The sequence below is a fragment of the Polypterus senegalus genome, chromosome 2 (genome assembly GCF_016835505.1).
Source record: "Polypterus senegalus isolate Bchr_013 chromosome 2, ASM1683550v1, whole genome shotgun sequence".
NCBI lineage: Eukaryota > Metazoa > Chordata > Cladistia > Polypteriformes > Polypteridae > Polypterus > Polypterus senegalus.
In genome coordinates, this window is record NC_053155.1 from 95,756,059 (window position 1) to 95,767,786 (window position 11,728).

Sequence of the window (11,728 nt, forward strand, 5' to 3'; positions counted from 1 at the left end):
AGTGGAGCATATGATATTATTTATCTGGACTTTCAGAAAGCATTTGATAAGGTGCCACATGAGAGGTTGGGCATCAAATTAAAAGAAGTGGGAGTTCAGGGTGATGTTTTTAGATGGGTACAGAACTGGCTCAGACACAAGAAGCAGAGGGTGATGGTGCGAGGAACTGGCCGATGTTAAGAGTTGTGTTCCACAGGGGTCAGTGCTAGGGCCGCTGCTATTTTTAATATATATAAATGATTTAGATAGGAATATAAGTAAGAAGCTGGTTAAGTTTGCAGATGATACCAAGATAGGTGGATTAGCAGATAATTTTGAATCTGTTATATCATTACAGAAGGACTTGGATAGCATACATGCTTGGGCAGATTTGTGGCAGATGAAATTTAATGTCAGTAAATGTAATGTATTACACATAGGAAGTAAAAATATTAGGTTTGAATACACAATGGGCGGTCGGAAAATCGAGAGTACACCTTATGAGAAGGATTTAGGAGTCATAGTGGACTCTAAGCTATCAACTTCCCAAAAGTGTTCAGAAGCCATTAAGAAGGCTAACAGAATGTTAGGTTAAATAGCACGATCTGTGGAGTACAAGTCCAAGGAGGTTATGCTCAAGCTTCGCAATGCACTGATGAGGCCTCATCTTGAGTACTGTGTGCAGTTTTGGTCTCCAGGCTACAAAAAGGACATAGCGGCACTAGAAAAGGTCCAGAGAAGAGTGACTAGGCTGATTCCAGGTCTACAGGGGTTGAATTATGAGGAAAGATTAAAAGAGCTGAGCCTTTACAGTTTAAGCAAAAGAAGATTAAGAGGTGACATGATTGAAGTGTTTAAAATTATGAAGGGAATTAGTACAGTGGATCGAGACTTGTATTTTAAAATGAGTTCATCAAGAAAACGGGGACACAGTTGGAAACTTGTTAAGGGTAAATTTCGCACAAACATTAGGAAGTTTTTCTTTACACAAAGAACGATAGACACTTGGAATAAGCTACCAAGTAGAGTTACATAGTAGAGTGCTGGCTTGAGAACTAGTTAAGGTACATTATCCTTAAATTGTATAATGAGCTTGTGAGGTCTCCTCTGAAATATTGTGTGTAGTTTTAGCTATCACTAAAAGGAATTATTACCACTAGGCTAATTGTAGATATGTTGTACTCATATATGTATAAAATGTAGGCCTTTGCTCTTTTGTTCATAGAATCGCTAAGACCTGTCTTTTTTTGTTTGAAAAGATTTAATCTAGAGAGGTACTGTCCGGGGTTAGGCTTTAAAGAAAATGTCAATAAAAGCAATTTGCCAGTTTCAGTTTCCTCATCTGGATTTTCAGAAGTGGTTTCCTAATGAATTTTGGGAAAATTATAAGTCCCCATGGTCACTGTATTGTCATAACTGTTTGTTTCAATTAAAATTATTATTCTTGTGTTGGGAATATCAACATTGGATGCCTGGTTATAAATGCCAAAAAATTCCGTAAACTTCTGAACTTTTTCCTTACCAGTTTAATCCACTGGGATTCTGACAAGTTACTTTTCTGTGTGTTGATCGCTTGAGCCTAATTAATTATCTTTCACATATAGTGCCACCACTGTTCCTTTCCTTTCTTGTCTGTCTTTCCTGAAGGATATATACTGTAATTAAATATGTAATATTCTCCTTATCATTTTAACTTATCCATGATTGTCAATATTGTCATGATTGTCACATTGCCAATATCTTAGCCTTTGAATAGGTGTTTCAGAAATTGTTAGATGTCATCAACTATGGGCGTTGTGAAGACGTCCAAGTCTCTGGAGCCATTTCTCACATGAAGAATCCCTTGAAGTGCAGCTTTGACATGTGTAGTCCAGCTCTGTAGGATCTTGGATGACAGTCCACATATTACATCCATTGCAGCTGAATGGCTTATAAATGACATTTTTATTAACATTCTTTTCATACGATGTTCATTAACCTGTTATTTCAGAAGCTGCTTTTAATTAGGTTTTTAAGTATTCTCACAGTGAAATTCTAAATTCTTCTAATATTAACTTTGCTCTTCTTTTTCAATTCTCCAGGATTTTATCAGTCCATCTTTATATCTTTAAACTTAGTTAAATTCTTAAAAGTCAAGCTCAGACAAATGAGATAATGGCATAACACAATATATGCGCATATACAGTATAAACATATCAATGCAAATCAATAAAAATAATAGTTTTATATTTACATGTTTGCATTGGTGGAAAGTAAGGAATGATATTGTATATTAAGCGAATCTTGGAGGAAAAATAAAACAAAAATTCACTTAACAGGTCCCCTTGAGAAAATAAATCCTATAAGACCAATGGTCCTTAGGAAAAACTAGTATGAAAGAGTGGCAGAGCTAACTAAAAGGCTGTAACAGCCACTCCATTGGCATTCTAATACTAAATTATAGAATGTACATGACTGTGGTCAAATCACAACAGCTTCATGCTTTTGCAAACAGCATAACATGGGTAATATCACAGTAGAGCAAAGAAGCCTTACAATAGGATATCATGAATTAGGAAAGCCATGAAGTTTAACAAAGCACAAATTCATTTTCATTATGCAGAACCCAATGTGGTAACAAATTGCACTATAAAAAGAATGCAGTCATTTGTGTTATATGTGATTTTTGCCATACTCCTCCTAACAGCATAGAATGCACCGTACAATACTCACAAAACTGTACTGTCATTAAAATATGTACTTGTACTATATTTAGGCACATGTTTTTGCTTTCCCTGTAATTTTAGAAGTGTATACTTTTAAAATTGCATTCACCCCATAACACTAAATTTCACAAATAGTGGATAAAGCAGATGGTAGCAAGGTAGCCTGTCCAGGTCATTTCAATTAAGTTCTCTTTATTGAACAGCTTTTAACATTTAAGCAAATCTTTGCTTGAAATGAGACAGATCATTGGACCATAGTGAGATGAGCATTACATTAATCCAAAAATCTCTTTACTTTGAACGGAATACCCTCATCTTTATAGTCCTGAAAGAAAATTTAAAAGAAAAAGAGGTTCAACAGAAAATAGATGCAGTTTAGACATACACTATTTCTTTCTGTTCATTTCAAGTGTCTGCTAAAAACAGTCAGCTTCTAAAGGTTTTAAAAATTCTGCCAGAATCTTAGACTTCTCATTTTAGATGAATGTTTCCCATGGCAACACTAAATGTGTCACATTCACTGCTCTGTGCTCACTTAGTATGCCTGAAAAATAAATCATGCAGTAATTGCTCCATTAGATTTAGGTAGCAGACCTATGTGCCCCCCTCACCTAATTTTAAAAATTCCTTGTACTATGAGGGACAGTAAATTGAATTATAGCATAAAAATATACGCCTTCACCATTTGAAACATCTAAACTATTTGCATGTAAAACATTCTAGCATAGTAGACTGAACGGTTTTAATTAAATTGTCCCATTTTCGTATTCAGTTTAAATACTGAAAGGTTTTTAGGAAAATAATGACATTCACAATTTAAGTTACTTTTTAAGTTGGAGTGGGACCTTGTGGCCCTTATAATTAGAAGAGCTCAAAATCCATATAAGAAATCTGCCTTTTTTCAGGTTTTTGAAGGCTTAGAGTGTGTGGTGGTCTCAGGGCTGTCAGAGAAATCTTGGTCATGACATCAAAAGTGATTCCAAGCTAAGATGGACGGCGCTTGGAGAGGGGTTAAATCTGTCCCCTCAATATTCTCAGTGAGCATAAATTAGGAAGATGAAATGAGATGGAGAAATCTGTCATTGGCAAGCGGAACAGAAGTGAAGTTACACAGAAAGCGAGAGAGAGTGGGGATGAATGATGTGCTTTGGTGGTACTTTGACATGGGCAATTGGGCAAGACACTCTTAATGGCAGACAGACGACAACATTGAACATCACTGACCTTTGATCTGAATATAGAACAAATCAGTAAGAAGAGACTCAGACACTTCAATGGAAGAAAATTGAATTGTTTTGAGGAAGACAAAATTACATTGTTAAATTTGTAAGTCATTATCTCTGACCTTGATTTGCTTTTATGTTTGCTGTGATGATATTATGTTCCACTTTATTGAATAATTTACTCCCAAGATCTATGAAACATTTGGTGATCCTTTCATAACATCATAATCAGTTCAGGAAACAATAAAAACATTCCCATTATAATTTCTCTAGCTGTGAGAAATTAACTGTACTCACCAAGATTATTTTTGATGGAGGTAGAATATCCATCCATCCATTTTCTAACCCGCTGAATCTGAATACAGGGTCACGGGGGTCTGCTGGAGCCAATCCCAGCCAACACAGGGCACAACGCAAGAACCAATCCTGGGCAGGGTGCCAACCCACCGCAGGACTGGAGGTAGAATAACAAGAACTAAAATAAAAAGTAACATGAAAACAATGGTGGCAGAGTTTTTCTCCATCTAAAGAAGAAAGGGAAAGAGACACTAGGAGAAAGATGAGCTGAACGCCACAATTTTAATTGAGAGACTAGGAATCCATACCTGCAGCTACAATAAAACCAAACTGTGCCCATGTGAAGGATCTTCATCATTAAGGTATACACCAAGACTCTCAACAGATTTAAATTTAAATATCTTGACAATTCTGGGGTCTTTAAATGTTTTCATTTTGGTCTTGGGTGCAGTACTTTGTATTAACTCTATAGCAAAGGAACATCATTTTACCAACATAACTAAACTTTTTTATGTTTTAAAATAATAATTCGTCATAAGTGTCCTGTATTCCTCAAATGGAAAGAACACACGCATTTAGATAATTAATTAATAGAGTAGTGTCAAAGATTCCAGCAAAATACCGTATATACTTATGTATAAGTCAGGTCTTGAAACCCAAAAAATCAATCATAAAATCAGACCCCGACTTATACGCTCGTTCAAAAATACGACACTTGAGGGTTTTTTTTTTTAACATTTTCTTGCTTCCTCCAATCTCATATCAGTTTCTCAGATGCATCGAATTTTGTTGCAGCAGCACAGTTACCAATTTCTTTCGCCACTTCAACAACTATTAATTTAAAATCAACTTCATATTTTCTTCTGATGGAGTCTTTAATCATAGATAAGGGATGCTCTTACATTATATGAGGGTGTGAGATACAAAAAACACAAAACAATGCAAATGTCGCTTCGGAATAGTTTGAGTATTACATTGTGGTCACGTATGCACAACACATAAGAAAAAAAGCAGTGTGCTCCAGGGTTACTCTCTAAGGTGGGCATTAGCATATCATAATCTCTTGGATCAATACCGTGAGTTTTCCAGATTTGATTTACACAACCAACATTATAAAATACCGGAAATTATACAGTGAAATCATGCCCCAACATATCTGCGGGAGAACTTAAACGTGAGTATATAAGGTAAAACTAAACTCAAACTCAAACCATCTCAGTTTAAATTTGACATCCTCTTTTTGCTGGTTTCAGATTTTGGACCAACTCATGCTTATTGAGGAGCATCTTGCATTGCCTGTAATCCATATTTGTTTCTTGGTAATATCCAAACTGTCAGTTCCTTTCTGAACAAGGCAGTTGAGCAACACTTTTAAATACGTGTTTTATAAGTTTCATTTCAAACCTTTTGTCACAAATCTTGATACTGTTCATCTGAGAATTAGTTTGAACCTAGTTTTTATTATGTACTAGTAAAATACCTGCGCTTCGCAGCGGCAAAGTACTGCCTTAAAATTTTTATTAAGAAGAAAATTAAACCTTTTTAAATTGAGGGAAAATATACCAATAATTATTTGTTAAGGATCTCTTTGTATACCACGTTGTCAGTTCAGCCCTCTGGTTGTAATATGACCAAGCTGTGTCTTGAGCTTACTCTTGAGCATGCAACGTACAGTTGGCCATGTGAACAGTAATCTTGTTTCAAATCTCAAATCTGCTGTCATAATCGGTTTGAGTTTCATGGTTTGTTTCAATTACGACAGTATTTGTCGGACTTGTGTTGAAGAGACATTCGGCATCTGTCAAGCGTTGTAAGTATACAACCTGTTTCATGGATAACTTTACATCCAGCTTTTAAGAGTTTAAACATTCATAAACATCAAAGTGTCCACTACTGAAATTGTCACCTGTGAATCTAAGATGTTTAAGAGGCATTGGCGGTTGTCGAAAGGTGTAAAATATTTGGCCATTTCGGCACACTTGAAAGCGACAACCGAACAATTCACCGGCAGCCATCAACTCACATGCAGATGCATAGGTGAAGGGCTTAAGCATTTCACTCTTCTAGTGCTCCTGTGTCGTATAATTATCTCCTGTACTGTCATCAGTCCACACCTTGAACCTGTCCCAGTCATTCAATACATAAGACACAATGTTCCTCAAGAGTGAGCCTGATATGGCCGGGCAATATGTAACAAAGAGAATGGAAAAGGTAGGTGCCATCTCCGGGCATGGAAACCACTCGGTAAGTGACAGTTCTTTTGATCGATGGTGATCACCTCGATAGACATGTTAATGGGGGTACGGTTGGAATGATAAAGGAAATGGGTACCTGAACAATGTAAAGTAAGTCTAAAATACCTACACAATAACTATAATCGTAATAAATGAACAATAAAACAGCGGAGAAGCCGTGGATTAAATAAAAGGCTGTAGTTATCAGCAGGGAGACGTGAATCCCGTGGCGAAGCAAGGAAGGGAATGTAGAGACTGGAGTGACGGACGGCTTTATATAGGCAGGCAGCCAACAATGTGGGAGGCATTGGGATGGGGGACCCAACGCCGCCTCGCACGGTGACCGAGCTGCAGGCTTTGGACGTATATATGTACATAAGTAGGATTTAGTTAGCGTTGGGAACCCGCACCAAATTTCTTGAAGATGGGCCCATAAGTAACAAAGACCGTTGAAAAGTTCAATATGGCGGCCAACAGTGGCATCATACCACTGAAATAAGTACCAAATTTCAGCCTTCTACCTACACGGGAAGTTGGAGAATTAGTGACGTTGGAAAGTTCAATATGGCAGCTGACAGTGGCGTCATACCACCGAAATAAGCACGTACATTGGTTTCGGTTAGCGCAGGGAAGCCGCCTACCAAATTTCGTGAAGATGGGGCCATGAATAAGAAAGTTCAACATGGCGGACGTTGTTGACCGTTATGACCGTTACGCGTAGAATTTCGAAATGAAACCTGCTTAACTTTTGTAAGTAAGCTGTAAGGAATGAGCCTGCCAAATTCTACCTACACGGGAAGTTGGAGAATTAGTGATGAATGAGTGAGTGAGTGAGTCAGTGAGGGCTTTGCCCTTTTATTAGTATAGATTCTTATGTTGGTAGAATGTTATCATGATATTTGTCACATCTTGGACATTCTCATTTTCTCCTTGTTTTTCACCATGTCCATACAGCTTATGGCAATCACAGCCATGGCCAATCACATAGGCATTTCATGTGACATCCCATGGACATAGCCTGCTATCACTGTATATTATTTTATATTAGATGCTAGCAATATTCAGTATTCAAGCTTCAATATATACTACACAATGACATATACTTTATATGATAGGCATAATTTATTCAAGTTAGTACGTTTTGGTAGTGAGTTTGGCTTTAATGTTTGTGTTGTGACTGTTCCCCATTGTTTACTGACCTGAGCCTATTCCTTGGATGAGGTTTTGCCTAGTTCTGTTTAAATGTTTGCATCTCCTAGTTTCATTACTAACTTTTTTCCACTGGGCACTCTTATTCCTCTTAGATTCCATTACAACTTGCAGTTGCCTTGTGAATATTCCTTCATCTGTTGGAGTACATATTTACAGTATCCATCCTTCTCTGTCTGTTACTATATGGTAGAATATTTCAAACAGACCAGGAGATAAATGGGAAGAAAGTAGTTGTCAACATTTACAGGGATCAAAGGCAAAAAGTCCAAAATTTCTTAAAAGACCAAAACATTAAACACTGAAATCACACTGAAAAAGCAAGTGACTTAATTTTGATCTAGCCGATGTCACAAAAAGGTTCTTCACAGATCTGAAAGGTTGGACAACTGATTTAGTGTGCTACCATCTTAAATATCATTGCAATGAGAATTCAAGAATAAAGGAATTATGTAAGCATCATTTTGGAAGCATAGAGAGAAAAAAATGTCCTCAGTACTAATGTTAAACTATAAAAACATGCATTACTGTGTATTTTAAAATGATTCCGTATTTCTCTGACACTTTAATTTATCAGCAAAGTTCCAGGCCTACTCACCATCTCAGTCCAAAGCAGCCAACAATTAAACCTTGAAATTCTACAGAGATCCTAACTGTCCTTCTGGTACTTCTTTTAAAAATATTATGCTTAAGAAATTTGAATCACAATTACTCACAGATGCTCTATAACCAACAAGTGACAACAGGACCCCAGTCAATGTCATTTTACATCACTTGTATTAGAATCTGCTGTCTATGAAAGCTAATCAGCCACCACAAGCCTTTTTGGCCTATTTGGACTACATGATATTGTAAAGTACTTTTAAAAAGCAGACCTATAATGTAGTCCACTAGAGTATGTAATTTTATTCTGTTATCACTGTTGCTTTGGAATATGATCAATTCTTAGAAAAATACTTAATAAGCAAAAATGGGATGACTGACTCCTTGATTAAGTAACTAAAATAATTTAAATATTTTTAAATCAGTTCACTAAATCCCTGAATGCACCTGAATATTATATTTCATTCACAGCCAAAAAAAGAAATAAACAAATAAACAACAAGTCCTATAAATCTGCTGCTTAATTCTAATGCAGATGATCACTTTAACCATGCGACGCTGGACAAAACATTACCTGCCTTCTCCCAGTATGTGGATTGTAAAACCCAGGGAAATAGGAAATAGGACTATCGACCTACTGTATGCAAATGTTAAAGACGCATACAGTGCCACCCCGCTGCCTGCACTTGGGAAAGCAGATCATAACCTGGTTCTGCTTCAGCCTCACTACAGACCAAGAGTGAGGGAGCTACTTACAACCACACACTTATTCAGGAAGTGGTCCCCTGAGGCAGAGCAGGCTCTGAGAGACTGTTTTGGAACTATGGACTGGGATATCTTGCAGGGATCACATAGTGAGAACATTGAGGAGTTTGTTGACTGCACTACTGACTACATCAACTTCTGTATGGACATTGTAGTTTCAGTAAGAACAGTACGCTGCTATGGTAACAACAAGCCATGGATTGCAAGTGACATCAAAGGCCCTTTGAACCAGAAGAAAAGGGCTTTTAAAGGTGGTGAACAGCATGAGCTCAAGCGTGTGCAGAAGGAACTCCGAGTCCTGCTCAGGGCAGTGAAGGAGCAGTACAGGAGAAAACTGGAGCAGAAGTTTCAGAATAACAGCATGAAGGAAGTGTGGGATGGGATGAAGATCATCACTGGCTGCAGCTCGAAGCAGGGTGCCACCATTGAGTGAGACGTGGAGAGAGCAAACCAGATGAACAACTTCTTCCACAGGTTTGACCACCCTAACCCACTCTCACCTCAGAGTACTGCAACCTCCACCCATCCTTTTGCTGATACCAGCATAGGAGAGAGTTTCCCCCAACCCACAATTACAGCAGCCCAAGTAAGCAGAGAGCTGAGGAGACTTTGTGCCAACAAAGCAGTGGGTCCAGATGGAGTATCGCCACGACTGCTGAAGGCCTGTGCGTTGGAGCTGGGGAGTCCTCTACAGCGCATCTTCAACCTGAGCCTGGAACAGGGGAGAGACCCGAGGCTTTGGAAAACATCTTGCATCACCCCAGTCCCAAAGGTATCATGTCCTAGTGAGCTGAATGACTTCCGGCCTGTCGCTCTGACGTCACATGTGATGAAGACCATGGAGCAGCTGCTGCTTCACCACCTGAGGCCACAGATCCGCCACACCCTCGACCCTCTGCAGTTCGCATACCAGGAGAAGGTGGGAGCAGAGGATGCCATCTTCTATATGCTACACCGATCCCTCTCCCACTTGGACAGAGGCAGTGGTGCTGTTAGAATTATGTTTCTGGACTTCTCTAGTGCCTTCAACACCATCCAACCTCTGCTCCTTAGGGACAAGCTGACAGAGATGGGAGTAGATTCATACCTTGTAGCATGGATCGTGGACTATCTTACAGACAGACCTCAGTATGTGCATCTTAAGAACTGCTGGTCTGACATTGTGGTCAGCAACACAGGAGCGCCACAGGACTGTACTTTCTTCGGTCCTGTTCAGCCTATATACATCGGACTTCCAATACAACTCGGAGTCCTGCCACATGCAAACGTTTGCAGACGACACTTTTTAGCTCTTTCAAATTAATTTCATCATTTCTTACAATTAGTATCTGCTCCATTTCTGATTTACTAAAATGTATTTAAGGACATCTTAAATTTTATTTCAAGATATCTCAAATACAGTATATCTTAAGTTATCTTTAAAAAATCATAATCTTCTTTTAAGACATCTGAATATCATTTTCTGATATCTACAATGCAAATCCAGATATCTCAAAGTAACTTCCTGTTAATTTCCAGATACCTCAAATGCAGTACAAGATATCTTAAAACTTCCAGTTCTGTTTTATAGGAAGTGCTTTCATGATATCTTAAAATTAGTTTCAGATATCTTAAAATAAATACAAGGTCAATTTTGAGATATCTTGAAATGCATTTGAAATATTGCAAAATGTGTTGCAGATATCTTAAAATGTAAAGGAACACATTTTGAGATATCTGTAAGTGAGTTTCAGATATTTTAACAGATGAACTGCATTTTAATATATTTGAAATTCATTTTGCAATATCTCTAGATGGTGTCACACACGTGCGCATGGGAAGCAGTCTAAGGGCTGAAGTGATAGTAAAACACAGAGTATGGGGTTAATTCATTGTATTAATGTCCTCTTCTCCCTCTCCTGCAGACCTCCAGAACACAGACCCACCTAAATCTCCTCCAACTCCCGGGAGCATTTCACAACCCTGTTGACCTTATTTCTGCCCAAAGACGCACCTCTTCCATTCCCTCAACTATAAAGTTAGAGCATTTGTTTTAGGTTGCAGTCTATTGTATGACTCAGTGCTTAATGATTACTCATTGTTTTGAGTTATTTTGTGCAAAACCGGACACTATACGGGGTGGAATTCCGTTTCTTATCTGTTATTACAATGGTAATTCGGATTGGCCATATAAATCTTTTATATCTTCTGTTTTTAACTTCCAAGTTACATGGCTTCAGTTTTCAATTTCAGCTTTAAATATTTTTTTTGTATTTTGGACAAAAACTGTAATATATGCTTCTGTTTTCTAGTTTGTTTATTACGCAATTACAATTTCATAAAGTGTTTAAGAAAATTTGGGACTTCTGCATCTCTTTTCTATGTATTTTATTATTATTGCCATTATTATTATTATTCATTTCAATGATATTTTCTGTTAACCTTAAGTACCCCTGTTCATTATCAGCACAAATTCATAATGCCCTCTTCACCTTAAAAATCCCTTTTTGCTTGTCTGCTTTTTCGTCAGTGTTAAATTTCCATGCTGTCAGTTATAGCACTTTCAGCAGATGTGATATCACAAGCAGGGCTCTACATTGGAGCTCATAATTCCTGTAATGTGAAATATTATTCAGCGAAGCTTCATTTGTAATGAAAATCAACAGAGCAGCAGTCACAAGGATCACCTCAAAAACAGCGCACTAGCTGATGTGCAGTTATCCCCTATCTTTGG